This window comes from Rattus rattus, chromosome 8, assembly GCF_011064425.1.
Source record: "Rattus rattus isolate New Zealand chromosome 8, Rrattus_CSIRO_v1, whole genome shotgun sequence".
NCBI lineage: Eukaryota > Metazoa > Chordata > Mammalia > Rodentia > Muridae > Rattus > Rattus rattus.
The window spans coordinates 50,554,088-50,573,074 of NC_046161.1; the positions used below are offsets into that span (position 1 = coordinate 50,554,088).

General features: G+C 53.2%; 1 protein-coding gene across 1 annotated transcript in view; it reads right to left on the reverse strand.

The window, feature by feature from the left end:
- Lingo1 (leucine rich repeat and Ig domain containing 1) overlaps positions 1–18,987 on the reverse strand; it is a 107,920-nt gene that overhangs the window by 28,309 nt on the left and 60,624 nt on the right. Inside the window, exon 2 of the mRNA XM_032909340.1 lies at positions 6,066–6,298. The gene's annotated coding sequence lies outside the window, so the exon portion shown is untranslated. The remainder of the gene's footprint in view (positions 1–6,065; positions 6,299–18,987) is intronic.

Below are 18,987 nucleotides of genomic sequence, written 5' to 3' on the forward strand. Positions count from 1 at the left end.
GGGTTCCTATATGTGTCCTTCATGCCTGCTAGTCCCAGACAAGTGCATGGCTGCTACCGCCTCTGAAAACCCTCGCTGGGGGCCTTCCTCTCGGCATCTCAAGGGTCTCACCAGCCTTCCTGGAGAGCTGGCTCCAGACCTACCTTAGAGGAGTTCAGAGACTCTTCGTAGCCAACGTGTAGTTCTGAGGATGGATGAGTGAGCAGGGGGCCTTGCCGCTGGGCTCCTCTTGCAGTGGACATGGACCATTCTTACTAGAGCAGGGGATTGAGGAAGCCCGGGGCTGTAACACACCAAATGCTCCCTCAGATACACTACTATCTGAGGACCCAGGAGGCCTGAGAACAACCCCAACTTGAAAGAGCAGGTACATGGGAAGACCTCAGTTTCCCCATATGCTTATTTTGCCTGCCTGCTTCCCATGGCAAGGGAACAGAGGAACATTTGCATGAGCCTGATGAGGCAGCAAGGGGACAGGCACCCGACTCCTTCCAACCCTGTCACCTTCCAGCCCTATCAACAGAGTAGTGAATAAGCAAGAGTCTGATTATCTCTGCTTGTGCTCTAGTCGTGTGTCCATGAAACATGCATGAGCCAGGCATGTGAGCTGGAAAAGACCTCACCCAAACACACAGCCCCCAGTCCAACCCCACAGCGTCATGGGGACACCCACCTGGCCAAATACACTAAAACACACATGGTCTCACTCTGTTTCTGTCCCTCCAAGGAGTCCTACTTCCCAGGATTCTGCTGTCATGGCAACCAAGAGAGCTAAATGGGGGGGGGTTAAGGGTGGGGAAGGGGAAAAGGGTCGAGGGACCTAGCTGTGGCTTAGAACGAAACTGGAGACTTTAGCTGCTCTCTCTTCTTTATACAACAAATGCAGGTCACACTTCTGTGGGCAGTAGGGGATGAGCAGAACTGGGCAGAACTGACTCCAGGGATAGTCAGCTCAGAGGCCATCAGCCCACGTCACTTCCAGCAAACCCAGATGTCTCCCTGATAAAGGTCAGCATAGAAGTAACCTCCTCCTCTGAACTCCAGAGCTTGCTTTGTCTGCACAGAAAGACTAGAGTTTCATGGTTGAGCATGGTCAGAAGATGGCCAGGGAAGGGTGGGTTCTTCTACATGAGGCCAGAGGGACCCTGGGATCCTAGGGGCACTGCCAGGCCTTTATTCTGTGCCCTCGGGTGCTTTTTCATACTTCCCACTGCTCCAGGAATCCCGGGCTGGCACCCTTAGAGCAGAGATAAGGACCTGAAGGCCAGGGGAGGCAGGAAAGTCACTCAAGGCCACTGAGAGGTCGGTGGCAGTCAGGGTACTCATCTCTTGAAGAAAGCATGGACCAGCTCCCATGTGGGCTAACCACCTGTGTTACTGACATGGCGTTGGGAGGCCAGTCTCCCCAGTGACTATGCTAGTGGGGGTCCAGAGGTGGGCAGGGTAAGGAGGTCCATCCAGGTGAGAACACCAACTCCCAAGCTCTTGATCCAGGCCTTGCCTGTGCCAGACCTGACCAGATGGCACCAGGGTTCAGAACCCAGGACACTCAGGTTTGTCTGTGGGAGCACGGGCCAGAGCAGGGGTAACCCTGCTTATGGGAGTATCAGACAGGAGGCAGACAGTGACGAGAGCCACAAAAAGGAGAGGCAGTCTTGCAGGGAGGAATCTAAAGGCTTTTCTAGAGGAGGCAGAGGGAGGGACAGGACCCAGCCTGCAGACAGGAACATAGGCATCTGAAGAAATGAGAAGAGCAGGTAGAGGAGAGAAAGGGTGGGGAAGCCACGTCTGAACAAGGCCCATGGAGCAACCATGATAGTCCTGAGTGGTCTTGGGGCTGAGTAAGCCTGAACATTCTCCACAGGACTTCCCTTCAGGTGGGGTAGGATGACTCATAAATAGAACAATGCCAGGCCAGCGGCGACATGTGTCTTCCTCCACTAGTGTTGCCTTTGAGCCCAGGTCCCACAGGGCAAGCACGCTGGTGAGTGGTGGATCCCAGAAGCCTCTGGGAAAATGGCTGCCTTGCTGAATGCTGTTCCAGGTGGCCCAGGAAAGGCCCTGGCTAAACCTTGCACTCCATGCTGCCCCACCCTGTGCCCTTCACTTTTCTTTTCCCTCCCCCACCCCACTTTCCTGTCTCTCTATCATTGTTCCTGTATTTTCAGCCCTCAGCACTTTTCCTGAAAGAGAACAGCTGGGCTTCTGGAGTCACAGAGGAAATATTTTTTTGACTACTTTGCAGATTCCCCTCCTCTATGAAAACTGACGCCACCATTGCAGATGGATTGACAGACAGACGGGAAGGTATCTATGTGTTTGCCTCCCTCTCCTGGGCTTCTGTTCTGGGGAAGAAATGGCGGTCGAAGGGGAGGGGCTTGGCATCAATCCCATTTTACAGATGAGGAGGCTGAGCCCCAAGATCACTTAGATACAGGAGCCATTGAGTCTACCTTAGCTAGTATTGAAGGAATGCTTACTGTGTGCCAGGCACAGTGGCTGATGGGAGTACACAGGGTTCTGAGTCCAACACGTTGTTGGCAACACTTTGCAGAGAGGAAAACAAGGTTCAGGTAGGCACATGGCCCTTCTGAAAGATGTCCCTCCCCCTGTCCCTGAGACTTCACCCCACGGTTTTCTATAGTCTTACACTGGGGTTGGGCCATATTCCCATATAGATTGATGGCTGTAGCATGAGTGACCGGATCCATGGCCAGAGGATGGTCATGCACAGAAGGCCAAGTCTCTCTCAGCCTCTGGCCATGCCCTTTAGCTTCAGTGACCGACTGTGCAAGGAGGAGCCTGGGTACATTGAGTCTCAGGGAACAAGTAAAGTAGGCTTGAGCCAAGAATACCATGTTGGCTTGCCTACGCCCTTCCCAGGGGTTACCCACTTCACCTAATTCTGCAGGATCGGAACTCTAAGGCAGGGCCCCACTCCCCTGCACTCCTAGTGTGCTTCCAATTCCCCTGCTAAACAGAGGATCTGAGGAGAAGGACAGCAGAGATCAGGCCTGGGACTTAAACCTGTTATGTCCCCAATGTCCCCAGGATCCTGCACTGCTTTCAAATCCCCACAGAGATGCAGTCTCTCCCCCTTTGCACCCTCTATAGGTCTTTGTGCTGTGTGTGCATGGGTGTATACATGTGCATGTGGCAGCCAGGAGTCAGCCTCGGGTACTGCTCCTTAGCTATGGTCTACCTTGTAGCTTGAGACAGGGGTTCTCATTGGTCCCTGAGTCAACTGGTATGGCTGGCCCAGGGAGCTGCCTGTCTCTGCCTCTCTTACTTTGGGAATGTGAACGTACTTCCAGGACAGATTTTGTAACATGAGTTTTGGTCCTTGCAAGCACTTTGCAGATTGAGCTATTTCACCAGCCTTGTGGTAGACCTTAACTTGCACAACCCAAGCCCAAAGTGGCTTGATGACAGAGAACTTGCCTAGCATAGGCAAGGCCCTGAGTTCAGTCCCCTGCACTGGGAGAAAACAAAAACCATACACACACGGGTTAGGGAAGTGCCTTCAAGACCCATCTGAGGAGTTCCCTTCACTTGGGGCAGCTATGGGAGTTACAGGGAGAGAATTCTGATTCTTCTGAAGACTCAGAATCCTCCTTGGATGCCCAGTGTCTAAGAGTTTTAACCACACAGTGGGAATGCTTTTGGTCAACATGTGGCATAGGAAATTGCTCACGGATCCAAAACAAACAGGCTATGTGGCGATGCCCGTGTTCAGTGTCAGTGCTATTCTTTGGCATGACAGGAGTCTGTGGAAGACATGTCTGGAGGAGAGGCTTGAGGGAACAAAAAGGATGGCATAGCAAGGAAGAACTGAAGGACACGGAATGGTTGGCTACAGAGCAAGCTGGGGACAGGCAGTGGCTAACTGCTTGGCCTGCTGATGCCAAGAGCATGGGTCGGGAAGACTCCAAAGGAAAGGTCAGGAACCAAGGCAACCAGGACGGTTGTAAGAGCTTTGTGTGGTCCTTTAGGTAGCTCCCAACACTGTTCCTGGAGAGGCAAACAGGAAGGGCAAGAGAGAGGCATTCACTCCCTATTCCGACTGTCATGGCTCACACAGGAAGCGATGGAAGAACAGAACAGGAGGGAATAAAAGGCTTAGATGCAGCCATGCCCAGCCACAAGGTGACCCCGTCTCCTCATAAGAAACTATAGAGGTGGGGTTACGCATATGGACCTACGCTACTCCAGGCGTGGGAGGGCCTTGCAAGCTGCAAAGTGGTGTGCAGATGAAGAGAAGGGGCCATGCCTTCGCTGTAGCTCTGCTGTTGAAGCATCAGGAGGCCAATTTGCTGTCTCCGGAGTGGTGTGTAAACAGGTGCACAGCATGTGCACCTGTGTGTGTATGTGTGTGTTTAAGATCAAAGGCTCTTGGAGACTATGCCATGGAGCCCAAAATGAGGGGGGATTTCAAGATAATCTTAAGAGCAAGAAAAAAAATTATTATGTGTCAAAAGGAATTGGGAGGCTTAAATGGCTCCCAGGTGGGACACAGAATAAAGGAGCCCTTGCTGTTATTTTTTGATTGTCTCCACGCTGGGAAGACTGGCAGAGGGTCGCCATGGCAACTCTGGGCATCCAGCAGGGGGCAACCTGGACCCTGCAGGTTTTGTCTGGGCTGAGCTGTGAGTCATCCTATTGGAGTCCAGAGGCCAGGTCTAGATCCAATCCTGGCAGAGTCCTTGTCCTGAATTCCAGTTTCCTCCTGTTCGGGAAGTCAGTTGAAGGGTGAGAAAAGGACAGATAGAGGTTGTCTAGGGAGAGGCCAGGTCACAGATGAGGTAGTCTCTGGATGAGGAGAGAGTAAAAGCAGTCTGAAGGGCTGTCACAGGAGAGGAGAGAAGCCATGTGTGATGGCGCAGAGGATGGGGTGAGGATGGGGGAGGGGAGGGGATGGGCAGGCTGGAGTGTACAGGTTTGACTCTGATGGCTGTCCTCAGCCACCCCTGAGCCTCTGCTGAGCCAGTTTCCTGGGCTGGATCTAGAGTGTATTTAGCCTCAAAGGTGGCTTCACAGGTCCAGATCAGACACATGGTGCAGAAAAAAGACTACCTTCACTGGAAAGACAGCTATGGTAGCTCTACTCATGCATGTACAGTCATACACAAAAGCAATGCTTTTTCTGCATAAGTGCATGTAGTATGTGTACATACAGAGGCCTGAGGTTGATGTCAAGGGTCTTCCTTGATTTCTCTCTGCCTTCTTTGAGGCAAAGAGTCTTTCAGTTGAATCCAGAGGTCACCCATATGTCTCGCCAGCCAGTTCTGGATCCAACTAAGCCTCCTGTATCCTGGGCAGGGATTGTGGCGTTCTCATGGTTTCTGAGGACCTGGACTCTCTCCCTCACACTTGCACGGAAAGAACTTTGTCCACAGAGCTATCTCTCCACTGCAACAGAGGTCATGTTTATGGAATAGGCTGGAGAAGAGTGAGTTTTCTGTTTATGGTAATGTAACCGCAAGTTCTGCCTCTGGCACTCCTGCGTCCCAGGGCGTGACACTCAATCAGCGTGCTCTGTGGAAGTGAATGAGTGACAGAGGCTGAATGAACAGTGCTCAGAAAGCTGCATGGGAACCTAGGAGGCAGTTAACACCTTCCCTCCACTAATTTGCAGGCTGGTATTGAAAGAGCTAACCAAGCTAATGAAACCCAACTGATCTAAAAATGGCAGGTGCTAGTGTTGCTGAGAGGCTAAGGGAATCTGATGGTTGGAGGGCCTGGGCCGTACCCAGAACTATGGACAGCCAGATCTAGAAAACACGGTCTGGATCCTTCTGAAGGTCAAATTACCAAACCTCAAATGTGTATAAAGCCATGGTTGGTATTGGCACCATCTTGACCCAGGATCTCTTTCGTTCATGGTTGGTACTAACAGGCAAAAGATCTGATGGGTGAGCTATCTCCCACTCAAGATTTTTGAGATCACACAATGCGAACAGTTTCAAATGGTGAGCAAGCTCGCCCAAGCTTTGCTCGATCAGCAGAATTCCCCCAAGCGAAAGAGGGTGGTACCGGCCTGGCCAGTGCCATGCTGACCCCTTTACCTGATGAACTGGCTACTTCTGCCCAGTCTGTGTCCAGGGAAAGGGGCTTGATGTTTTTAGGTTTTGAGGTCTTTGGGTTTCTGGATTGATCCTCAGGGATTCTGGGCCGAGGTTGAGCAAGAGATGTCTCAGGATACGTCTTAAATTCTGGAGAAGTCAGGGGAAGCCAGAACGGAAAATCCAGAATCCATTTCTCCTTCATGCCAGATCCCAGAGGGAGGCTCACGTGACTCCTGAAAGACAGGCACAAATAGACCAGCATGAGGGCAAGTTGTGACTCATTGACTTGAGGCAAATCTTTTGCCTTCTCTGAATTATGGGACAGAAGCATCCCTCACAGGGCCACAGTATAGATCAAATAGGAAGGCAGACACAAAGTGCTTCATCAACGCAAAGCGCCAGAAGGAGTTAGCACTACCACCACTGCTGAGAGGGACTCATTAGGCAGAAGGGGGTCTCGTTCCAGCATCCCCGGAGACTCAAGAGCTTCTCTGGGCTTCCAGAACTACACTGAGAGACTGCGGCTGACAGCTATTGCATCTTCTCAAACAAACCCACCATCTATTGCCTGTGGCTGCAGCTGGAGGAGACACGTGGTGTGTGTGTGTGTGTGTGTGTGTGTGTGTGTGTGTGTGTGTGTAGAACAAGTAAATCTTTTCCCCCATGTCAACGTATCCTCTGGGTGATGTCTGCCTCTCATCTGTCACAGATGTTCAGCCTTCTGTCCTTCCATGACTGAGCGCCCACAGGGCAGAGTCCGGTCTAGCATTCAGGGCCTGGTTAGTGGGGAAAGGTCAAAAGGAGGGAAGATGGGGAAGGCCTTCACTCCCACCATGGTCTCCTCAGTTTTAGAAGTGCCCTCAGAACACTAAGGTCAGAGGTGGGGATGGGGACTGGGCTGATCTCTGAATTGGGGGGGGGGCTGAAACCCAAAGAGGAGTTGCTCAAGGTCACTCCGGGACTTACATACCCTCTGATCTTAAACTCTAGAGCACGCCTATGCCAGGGAGAGTGGCACCTTTATGTGAATTGAGAGGCAGGTCCCCAGCCAAGTGGGATACCCAGAGCCCCTAGGCCCTCGTGGTGTTGAATGGAACATTTGTTGAATGGAATCGAATTTACCGTTCGATTGCAGGTGATGTAATTTGATCAGGGTCTTATGAAGTCCTTAATAGAGTTAAGGTATTACCAGGATCTGCTGGGGCTTTTCTTCCATTTGTTAAAAAGAGGTTCTGGGCTGGAAAAGGGGCTCTGCAGAGTGAGGCACCTGTCTGCTCTTCCTGCCCCAGCTGCCATCGTACCATGCCCTGGGGAAGTTGCCATCTGTCTCCATCCAAAGCTAAGGTCTTTATCTCTGTGATAGGGATTGTCAGGCCTGGTAATTTATCTAAGGGACATGGCCAGGAAAGAGAAGGGAGGTGGGTCCCCTTAGAGTTCGGGGCCCAGGGGAGAGGAGCTCATATTCACTAGGTACATTGTGTGTGTCCCCTTTAGTTCACTCAATGCTCATAGCATCCCTGTGTGGCAGGTGCCTGAGGCCATTATGAAGGGATGTTTACCAGTTCTGTGGGTGATTTTTTTCCCTTTAAGCATGTGGTAAAGGGTTGTACTTCCTTGTCCCCTTCAGAGTTATGCATGGCTCATGACATGTTTTTGAACAATGGAACTTCAGTGGAAGTTACACAAATCACAAGAGAAGCTGGCCATGCTTCTTCCTGCTGCCATGACAACTGTGGATGTACATGTTAAAATGGTGGCTAGCCGTCAGCCTGGAGCCCTGACTGACAAGGAGCAGCTAACCCATGGAACAGGCTGAGAAAGGAGCTGGTGTTGTTGGAACTCGTAGGGGTTTAGTCATCTAGTTTGGCTGGTACAATGCCACGGTGGTCCCCACTTTCCAGATGAAGAAATGGAGGCTAAGAAAAGTTTACCAACATGCTGTGGGAGCTGGAGTGGGTACTCAGTAAAGATAGGACCCATTCCCAATCCATGGGAGGCCAGGAACATGGTCTTTCCAAGCTGGGCGTTAGTAGTTAACCCAGGCAGGATGTGGTCAGGTCCCTAGGCAGACCTCTGCCTCTCCTCACCTCCTTTCAGCCTTCACAGTGGCCTGCTGGAGATGGTGAGGCCCGAAGGTCAGAGATTAGAGGTCGGACACCCTGGAAGTGCTACTCCCTCTAGTAGGGTGACCTTGATAAGTTATAAGTCTTTTCTGTGCCTCAGTCCTTTCAGGGGTCAAATACTGCCATTCCTTCTGGTTACTTCAGGAACTAAGTGAGATTTTGGCACATAGTAGGACTCCACATCCAGGCTCAGCTATTACTGGAGGCAGGACCAGGGGTTGTGGTGCCCCACCTCTCTACCCCACAGCTTCCTGGAAAGAAAGCCAGATGTCCCTCTCCTGGGCACCCTTCCATCTCGCGGACTCTTCCCTGGCCCCTAGAGAGACAGAGCAGCAGTGTGGCATGACCTGCCTCGTGCCCAGAGGAATGGGATCTCACTGTCTCCTCTGCTACAAGTCTCCTATTTGTTGGTCCCCTGACTCTTCCCCCTGCCACGGTAGTCGCCCCCCACCCCAGGACTTAGTCACATCAGCTCCCATAGCACACCATCCCAGGTGGGCATTCCTTCCAGGATCGGGGGTATCTCTAAGTCATCTGCTGTTGGAGCCATGTCTTGAACTATTATCTTGAACTATTATCAACATATAACTATTATGTTGGCCTCTCCCTAGGTACACGGGAAGCCCCCCGAGTCGGCGCTATTAGCCCACTGCAGGGAAGGGTTTATACAGCAAGGCCTTTATGTTCTGCTTTTAGATGTTCCCTATACCACTTTCCACTGCTCTGAGCAACCGAGGACAGATATGAGAGAGACCTCAGAAAAGCTCCAAGAGATTTGATGGAGATGCCAGGAATGGGGCAAGGCCATGCAATTTAAGGGAAAAAATTTACTTAAGGCCAGAACTAGTGATCGGAAGGGAGCCTAGACCCAGCTTTGCCCCTAGGCTGAGCCCAGGTGCAGAGTAGCCCCTGATCCATCCTCGACAGCCGCAGACAGCTGCTCCCTCAGAGCTGTCTGACTCCGCCACACTCTCTCCTCGCCTTCTTCCACCCCCTTCCCCTGCCCTTTTTCCCTTCCTAAAAACACAGAGAATTGGGATTCAGAAGCCTACACTGCCTGCAGAACATGGTTCAGCCTCCCAAAAGAGGAAATGCCAACGTGCGGGTTCTCATGGCAACTCCAGCTCCACCCCCTGCAGACGCCCAGCGCCCATATGGTGAGATTCGAGCAGGGCGCATTGACTCAGCCGGCCCTGGGACTGATTGGGGCTGCCATAAGGGGCATGTTGGACTCGTCAGCCGTCCTTTGGCGGCCCATGCAGGGGCCGGCATAAAACCCAGGAGCTCTCTGTGGGCAGCAGTGAGCTGGTATTTTCTAAGGCGGGCCTCACCTGTCTCCTGCCCCTCTGCCCTTGCTGTATGATAAAAACGCTAGACTTGGGAGTTCCCATGAGGTATGGGGGGGCGTGGGGAACAAAAGTGGAGCTAGGTGCTGTTTTTCTTGTTCTCAGCAACGGCGCCAAGGCCTCTCTGCCAAGCAACGGTGAGGGTGCCAGAGCCACGACCTCTAAGCCATGGAATGAAGAAGCCTTAGTTGAGCTGCCCTAGGGCACTGCCCCTCCCCAGTCACAAACCTCTCGTGCCCACCAGGGTAGTGCCTGCCAGTCTGCCTTGTAGACAACCCTGCTTTTCTAGGCCAGCTGGCATTTCCATGACTAATGTAGCGGAAGCTGGTGCCAGGGTTGGGGACTGCAGGGCTGGTGGTTAAGGAGCAGTTTTCTAGGGATCAGCACTCATTCTGCATCCTTTTCTGGGGCCCTTTGGTACCAAGAAGAACAGAAGAAGTTCTTGGGTTCCCAGTATTTCCCATCTCCTCCTCACTTGACCTCAGATGTCAGTTAGCCCTGGGCCATCTTCTCTCTTGGGTGAATGTGGCAGGCGGCTGCTGAAATGATGATGATGATGATGATGATGATGATGATGATGATGATGATGATGATGATGATGATGACGACGGTGGTGGTGGTGGTGGTGGTGGTGATAATGGTGGTGGTGACGGTGATGGTGGTGATGATGATTATGGTGGTGATGATGGTGATGAGGAGGAGGGGGAGGAGGAGGAGGGAGGAAGAGGAGAAAGAGGAGGAGGAGCAAAGACTGATCAGTTTCCTTCCATTCCGCCCATGCTCTCTGGAGGCTATAAACCCCGAACTTTCTGCATGAATTCTACTTTTATCTTTCTTGTTTCTAGCCCTTCTAGCAGACATTTCTATGCATGTGAGAGCCAGAGAACCCCACAGGTGGTGGGCCAGACCTGACAGGAACACATAAATGGGGCACCGTGTGTAGAAACGACACAAGGTCATACAGCAAGCCTGGCTCTAGCAGGACCACAAAGCAAAAGCTGTTGTCTCCCTGCCTAGCCCTTCTCACGGTCCCAAGCCGCTGCCTCCAATTATGTCTCCTCTCTGCTGAAAGAGGGATGGATGGGTAGATGGGGGCAGGGAGCAGGGACTGAGGAACAGATGGGCTTGGAGGCTCCATGGGGAGGGGGAGGCTGATGGAGGGGGAGGAGCCCTGGAGAACCTGGAACTCTTACAAAGTTGCGAGTTAAAACATTCTTCACACTCCCGCCTCCTTTACTGTTCTGATGAACCAAGACGTGACAAAAATGTGTCAGATTTTTTAAAAAACCACACACATACACAAATGCCAGGCCTGTATCTACCGCCCGCCCAAGCTTGGCCCATCTGCTTCCTGGGAGGTGGAAGGGAAGGGGCCTTAGGAGTCCCACCTTACTCTGGTCACCTCAGTCCTGGCACACAAATGGCCCAGGCCATCATAGAAGGCCTTAAGGGGAAGGCCCTGCCCTGTTCTACTGCCTATGCCTCAGCTGGGCACACCCTGGAGTCCAGTACTCCCTCTCCTCGCTTTGAGCTGGGTGTAGCCTCCCTCTCACCTGCTGCAGCTGGGGCCCAGCACTTGTAGAGTTCTCCCTCAATGTACAGATCCAGAAACTGAGGCCCAAAGAGTTGGTTCACTCAACAAACACCAGCTGAGCCTGAATTTGCTCTTCACCTCGGGTCCATCAGGCAAAGCAGACTCAGTGCTGGCCAGAAACACAGGCATGTTCCCTGGCAGAGCAAGGCCAGAGAGGCACAACTCAGCAGCCTACAAGATCGTGTAGATAGACTGGGGCCTCTGAAGAAGAAGACAGCTGGGCTGGCAGCAGAGACATCCAGCTAGGCTTTACTCTGCTGTGATAGACAGTGGGCTTTAGCACACGGGTCACTTCGTAGCTACTCTGGGTTGGGTTGGTGTCATGGGATCATGGGATCGCATGGGACTATGGACACAGAGACAGCTTAGAGAACAGCAGGTACAAAGGCTACAAGGACAGGACAGAAGACATTCTTCGAGGATGTAGGCTTGAGCAGGGGCAGGGTGGGGACTAGTCTGCCAGGCCTGGCGGATCCCTGAGGGGACAGTTGAGATCGCCAGCTATGGGTATGGGCTTGCTGTGGTCAGATGTGCTGTCCATGCTCCACCCTCCTTTCCCTTTCCCCTCTCACTCTGGAGGCCAGCCTGGCCCAGGCCCCATGTCAAGGAGGCCCCTCCTTCTTAAGAGTCTAGTTCAGATGCCTTAACGCCACCTTTTCTGAAAAATGTGCTTGAACTTGTTTTGCAATAGTCCCAAGACAGAACTTTCCCACCTGAGGACCTCCCCACCCCCCGAAGCAGGGCTCCTCAGGGACCCTCACCTGAGTGTCTGTCCTTTCCCCTTGTCACTTTGACATCAAAGTCATAGAACCAGACACCATCCTAGGCGTGGACACAGGGGTTCAGAGAGGACAGAGTTTGTCTCATAACACACAGCAGTTCAGATAGGTTGGGGTCAGTTCAGAATGGTGCCACCCCTGTCTGAGTCCAGAGGCTCCAGGGTCCTGATGCTAAGCAATGGGTAAGCTAGACAGGGTAGCCTGTGACAGGGTAGGCTGTGACAGGGTAGCCTGTGACGTTGAGTGCCGGGCAAATGGGAAAAGCTGGCCGAGGTTGGGAGATTTCTAATGGCAGTTTCTTAGATAAGTTATTGGATACCCAGGCGAGCCTGACCTTGAGAGCTGGTGACTGGGAAAGGCTGTGGGCAGCCTAGCAGCAGATGCCCAGTCTTCTCCAGAGGAGGGCTTGGAGATGGAGACAGGTTGGTGGAAGGCGGAGGGGGTTCAGCAACCTGGCCAAAGAGGGGTGAGGGGTAGTGGGGAGGGAAAGTCCTGAAGGATCAGGACTTGGCCCTTCCCAACCCCAACTGGCGCTATCCAGGAGCAAGCTCTTTTCTGAGAAGCAAGAATGGGCCTTCCCATTGCAACATAGGATTCCTGTGTCAGCTCCATTTGAGGCTGAGAGTCAAGCCCTGGAGGATGCTCCACGGACCCCGGGCCTAGGAGGAATCCAGTGCCTCTGATTCCTCGGTGGGCCTGTGTGATGACCTCAGCACCCAGATTTCCAAGGCACCCTGAGGCACTGGGGTGGAGTCTCACCTGAACCCCACCCTCCCACAGAGGACTGGGAGCCTCAAGCAGCAACATTTCCCTCCCTAATGTCTGCTGTGGCTGGAAGTGCTCACAGAGGGGCTTTCTCTTCAGTGTCAAGCGGGAATGGAAGGAGAGGAGGGAGAGACTTGCTTCCCGCCTCCCCACCTCCCGCTTCACTCCCCTTTCCCTCAACATTCTCCCTTCTTACTCATTAGAAATCCATCTGAGTTGATGGATTAATTAAATGATTTAATATATGCACAGTGTTAGAACAGTGCTTGACACGGTAAGAACTGAGCAGTGGCAGTCCATGATACCACTGTGGCGACACTCCTCCTTCATGTGCGAGTGCCATAGTCTGAAAAACTCTAGCAGTCATATACTACTTAGTATGAATTACTTTTGGAAAAACAGATTGTCTCCAGATCACCTTCATCCGAGGCTAGCCAGTTTCGGTCGAAGAGCCATTTTGGAATTTATTGCAGGGAAGGCAAACCAAGCTAGGCACGGACGGGCCTCTGAGTGCCCAATCTACAGTGACATCTCTAGCTTAGGAGGAAGGGAGCGAGTGGCCTTCAGGGACTGGGTGTGCCCTCAGTTCTCCAGGGGCGGGGCTTGGGGGCTAGCATGAACAAGTATAGGGAAGTCACCTCCTGATGCACAGGTGCTCCCAGGACAGGCAGCGGGAGCGGGGAGAGACTTCGGGGCAGCTTCCTGTTCTCCTCCTCCCCAAGGGGCTGGGCATTGCAGGAGATGGGTAGGCAAGGGCAATTAGCCATGGGCAGGGAGGAAACAGAAGCCTTCAGCTGGCCTCCAGGAAGTGAGATGGGAGGTGTGTGAGAGGATTGAGATGGGGGGGTGGGTTAAACGGGTCTGGGTAGAAGGCTGAAAAGGGCCTTCAGGGGTGTGCCAGGCTCTAGGGGTTGGTTTAATCCCCAAGATGGCTAGCACTGAGAAAGCAGAGCCATAGAGGAGAGGCAAGCAAGCCTCTGGGCTGACAAGGTTTCCGGAGAGCAGTAGGATGAAATTTAAGCGTAAGACTCTGTGGTCAGACTTCCAGAAGTTCTTGGACATTTAGAAACTAACAGGGAATGAGGAACGCCTGGGGTCCAGAAGGAAAACACTGGCTTCTCTTAGCCCAAAGCAGCAAATAGAGCCTCCTTGGGCAGGAATTCAACTCTAGCGTCCCCCATCCACTGTGGAGGTGCCGCACACACTCCAAGGCAAGCCACACTTTGGGTCTCAGGTTTTGTGCATGAAATGGGGATAACAGTGCCATCTGAGGCTCCAAATACGATCCAGTCTGGTCACTGTCCACTTCCTTGGCTGGGCTACCATACGGAACAGTAATGTCCTCAATACAATATGCAAGGCACACACACGCCAGCCTTCTGCCTCCACAGGCCCTGGGCTCTTTGTCTGGCCCACGGCTGCACAATGGGAGGGTCATGGGGTCCTTTCATGTCAGACAGGCCAGTTCTGCCCCTGCCTTTCTGAGCACTTCCTGCTTTTGACAATGGCACAGCCACATGCCCACCCACTGCCCAGTCTTGTGCATGGCCTGAGGTAAGGTATGGAGGTGGGCCAAGCTGGATGGGATGACAGACACATTCACGCCTTTCAACCTTGCCCTAGTGATCAGGACATGCTCATAGGCTGCACTAGCCTGAAGGTTTCCAAGGCTCACAGCGCTTATCATGAATAAGGTCACAGTAGAAGGGGGACAGCATGGCTCTACAACTCCCGTTCCCCTCCTCAGCTGCACCTGCCAGGTCCAGTCTGGCTCCTGTCCAGGAAGCCTCTGAGAACAAGGCACAACCTGACTGGTCTGCAGGGAGTAAGAAAAGAGATTTCCTGTGTGGGTCATCAGGTGAGATGGATGGAGCTGGCTGGGGACCTCAGGGACAAGAGGGTAGGGAACTGAGTCTTCACAGGACCAGCTGCCTGGCAGTCGGGTGCCCGTGCCCCAGCTTAGGGTGTCTACTCCTAGGTGGTGGTGAATGAGGGGCCTGTCTGCCTCTTCATGGTCTATAACTAATGCTTCCAGTCCTGCAGAGTCTGCGCCCCCTGCTCCAGACTGTAAGGTTTTGAAGCCGACAGATCCAGTCCTGGGTACATACGTGTGTCCCCTTTATCACACAAGTGGACACACATCCTGTGCTGGGAGAAGGCAGGTGCCACACGGGGCTGTGGGTATAGACGAACCAAGTTTGTGCCCCCCACCCCGTTATAGCTAACTTAAACCAAGTGCATCATTCTTTCATTCAACAGGCAGCACAGCTGACACCCGCCATCATGCCCTGGCAGGAGGAATAAGAGATTGGCTGGGTCCCCTGAGGGCTGTGCCAGGGTGAGGGGTGGGGGTGGTGAGGCTTCCAGCCGAGAACTCCCCTGGACGCAGTCTCCCAGGCTGGGCTAGCCAAAAATACCCCTCACCCTCTCCTAGCATGCCACATCTCCTCACTGAGCCAAAACCCTACATCCAGCTCCCTTCTGAAATAGCAGTGGCTTCTTCGGCCTCCTCTCTACTTCCTCCTATAGGATCCCCTTCCCTGAGATAGCTTAGCCAGTCTCTGCTTCACCACCAACACGCAGTCCTCCTCTGTGCTTTGGGCACTGCTACATGGCTCTGGGGCCATACATGACTTATGGGCTCACTGGAGACAGTCACAAACCCTTGTCCCTCAGACCCCGGAGGCTGAAATGGGAGGGCCCAAGGGGTGAGAGAGTATCTGTCACCCTCTGTGCCGTAAGTAAGTGTGAAAAGTGACCCACTAGGGCTGGGGCCCCGGTCAGAGGAAATTCTTAGGCCCACCACAGGGTCAGCAGGACAAGGGTCAACCTTGGCCTCGGACTGCAGCCAGGATCTGCAGTACTGTGCGTCTGCCGGGAGGATGGGGGAGGCCGAGGAGCCCTTTCTGGAAGAATGAACCAGATCTATCCCCACCTACTCCCCAACCGGAGCGCGTAGTGTGTGTGTGTGTGTGTGTGTGTGTGTGTGTGTGTGTGTGTGTGTGTGTGTGTGTGCAGCCCCAGCGGTTGGAGCAGGGAGGGAGGAGGCTTACTGAAAGCCCTGGGAAATGAAAGAGAAATCCTCTCAAATCCCTGGCTGCCATCGCTAATAGCTGAGATATGCTCTTGACAACAGGTGAAAGACCCAGATCCTCTAGCTGGGACTCCAGGCCTAGTTGACAGAGGGTTGAGACTGTGGCTGGTCAGGGGTTTGTGGGCCATGAGACCCTCTGGCTTTCTTGATGTCTCCTTCCAGACAGTGCCTCATAGGATCTTGTACAGCTGCTCTGGGAGGCATCTAGAGGGCACACAAGGGTATGTTTACCAGCAGGCTCTCAGAGATGTCTGGGCAAGGTCTTGTCAACCTAAGCTGTCCCCTCAAGGCACATGCCTGTCCATAGTGCCAGTCACTGAGAAGTCCCCAGTAACTTGGCTGGGCCTGTCTCCGGGACTTCAGAGAGCCTTGTGGGATACCAGGGAGAGCCAGACCCAGGAGCAGCAAGTCCCTGCCACCTCTGGCTATGGAGGGAGAGACAGAGGTATCCCTGTAGGGCCGGCTGCTGGTCATGCCTGGGCTCTTGTGTCCACACATGGCTTGTGGACCAATGCTTCCAGAACTCATGCTGCACCCTACCTACTGATGCATGAGCGTGAACTGGCATACAGTGGGCCCACATGTGCACCTGCCTGGGCTCTGTGAGCATGGGCAGGACTGCTTTTATGGCCCCATGGGTGTGAGGGAAAGATTTAGAAGATTAGCCACTGGGTGTCTAAGCCAAAGCTATAGACACTGCTGGGAGACAAGACTCCAGAGGAAGGCCTCACCGCTTGTTCAAGCTCAATGCCAGGCTGGTGCTCTTCTGTGACCCTGCATCAACCCTTGTCCCCCCAGGCCTGTCCACTACAAGTCCCTACGTGGCATATAGTCCAATTCTATGTTAACCCTAAGAGCTGAAACCCTGCCTCTGGCCAAGGACTTTAACACGTCATAGAAGGATTGAGGTACTCGATACATACTGCCTTGTTGGGACTCTGGTTTGCTTGGCCTTTGCCTCCATTCTGCCCATTATGGCAGATGCTCTGACCTGAAGGTCCCTCACAGCTGTGGAGGCAGCCATGACCCCAGCTGTCCTCCAGGCCTGGCTCATGGTATCCGGCTCCTAAGTCCAAAGCAGTCCCAGCTTGTCTCCACACATCCTTCTACGGCTGGCTCAGTTCCTAGGCCAGGGAACTGCCCACCCATGGACGCTGACCTACCCATGCCGAGAAGGTGAGAAGCAAAGCTGGACCATTTCTGGCTTGCCTGTGGTGGGTACCAGGCCTTCTCAGAGCCTTTGCATAGACGGTCCCCTCTTCCCGGAGTGCTTGCCCCTTCCCAACAGTCCGAACACACCTGCTTTTCCTTAAGCTCTAATGTTTTCATTGCTGGGTAGCCTTCTTCCTCCAACCCATCCCTCCCCTGTCAGCACTACCAAGCCTCCACTGGGCCAGTTGCTCTGCAATCGGTCAGCCCTGTTCAAGCTTTTGTCCCCAATAGGCCATGAGTTCCTTGAGGGCATGGACATAGGTTTTAGTACAAAGCACCTAACAAGTGTTGGTCAAGTCCTAGCTCTGCACTGAGATCTCGGCTGCACAGTGTCCTCCTGGGGTGTGGGCACACTGGAAAATGTGGAGTTCTTTGTCACCGTCCTGGTGGCTGACTGAGGACTGAGTGAGTACCTGCTTCAGGACTGTGTCCATGTTGGGGGGTGTGGTGCAACCTCTTACCCTGGAGCTCCACATGCACAAACAGATATTCCTAGACAAATTGAATTGGGGCAAAGGCAGGCAGAGGCTCCTGGAAGATCTTGGGACCCACACGGCCTGCTTCCTGGGGCCACAGCTTATCTCCGCCATCCCCAGCAGCTAATCTGACTTAGCACCTCAGTTTCCCCCATCTGTAAAGCAGAGCTGGTGAGTGGGATATCAAATGCTTGCGAAACGATTCTAACGGAGCCTGGCACAAATGAGCTCTCAACACAGCTGGGCCCGAAGGTGGCTCAGGCAGTAACGTGCTTTCCTTGCATGCTTGAGGCCCAAGTTGGATCAATAGAATACATGAAAAGGAAGCTGGGCATGGTGGCTGTTACTTGGAATCCTATGTGCTGGGGTAGCATAGACAGGCAGACCCTTGGCAGCTCAATGGCTGGCCAGACTAGCCTACTTGGGAGCTTCAGGACAGTGAGAGATTGTCTCAAAAGAAGTAGACAGAACTGTGGAACAATACCTAATGCTGTCCTCTGGATTCCACATGGGTGTAGACACATATATGTCTCTACATGCATGTACATACATGTGCTTTTACATGCATACATAGGGGGAGGAGAGGGAGAGGGGAAGGGGAAGAGATAGGGGGAGGGGAAGAGACTATTGACCTGCACTGCTATTTTGTTTTAATACAGGCCTAGGTATCAAGTCCTGGATAGGCCACAGCCAGTGGCAAGCAAGAGGCAAAGTCAGACATGAGTATCTCAACCTGTCTGGTAGTGTCAGGCTTGGCCTCCTCCGCTCATGGAACTGAAGGCTCTAGTCATCTGGATAGTGGTACCTGGAGGCAAATAGCACCATGATGGGTGGTTGCTGACTAAGCACTCTCTGTGTAGGAAGAAGAGCGGAAACCTGAGGTGGATGGACCAGGATCTGGGAGCATGCATGTCCACACGGGAGCCATGCCTAAATGAAGCCAGCTCACTGGAAGGGAGGCCATCTTCCCTGTGCTAAGGACAGGTTGAATCGGCATTCTGTCACCTCCAGCAATCCAAGAGGCCCTTGCTGGAGTCTTCCGGGGCTACGGGGACCCTATGCAGAACAGCTAGGACTTGCCCAGAACTGTGGAAGCTGCTGTTTTGGCCAAGCCAGCATGGAAGAATGGGGGTGGGCAGTGTAAATGTTCCAGGGATGGGCAGGATGGTGGGTGCCCAGGTAAGCTGTGTTAAGGGGCCACATGTGTCTGTTGGCAGACAGAGTGGAAGAGTGAAGTGGAGAAGGGGGCTTGACTTTTTCAGATCAGGCCCCTCAGTTCTTCTCCCTCCTTCAGCCCTCCATTAGTGTGCCAGTGTGACATTAACAGCTGACATTCGTAAGCTACAGCTCTTCTTCTTGTCTGCCAGACCAGGCTCAGTCAGGCAGAATTGCTAATTACAGCCACGACGAAGAAATATCAATGAGAACGGCAACACCCTGGTACCTGCCTGTTTGAGAGGAAGAGATAGATGTGGCCATCTCGCCAGGACACTATGACGGGGAGGAGGGAGGAGGGAGGAGGGAGGAGGAAGG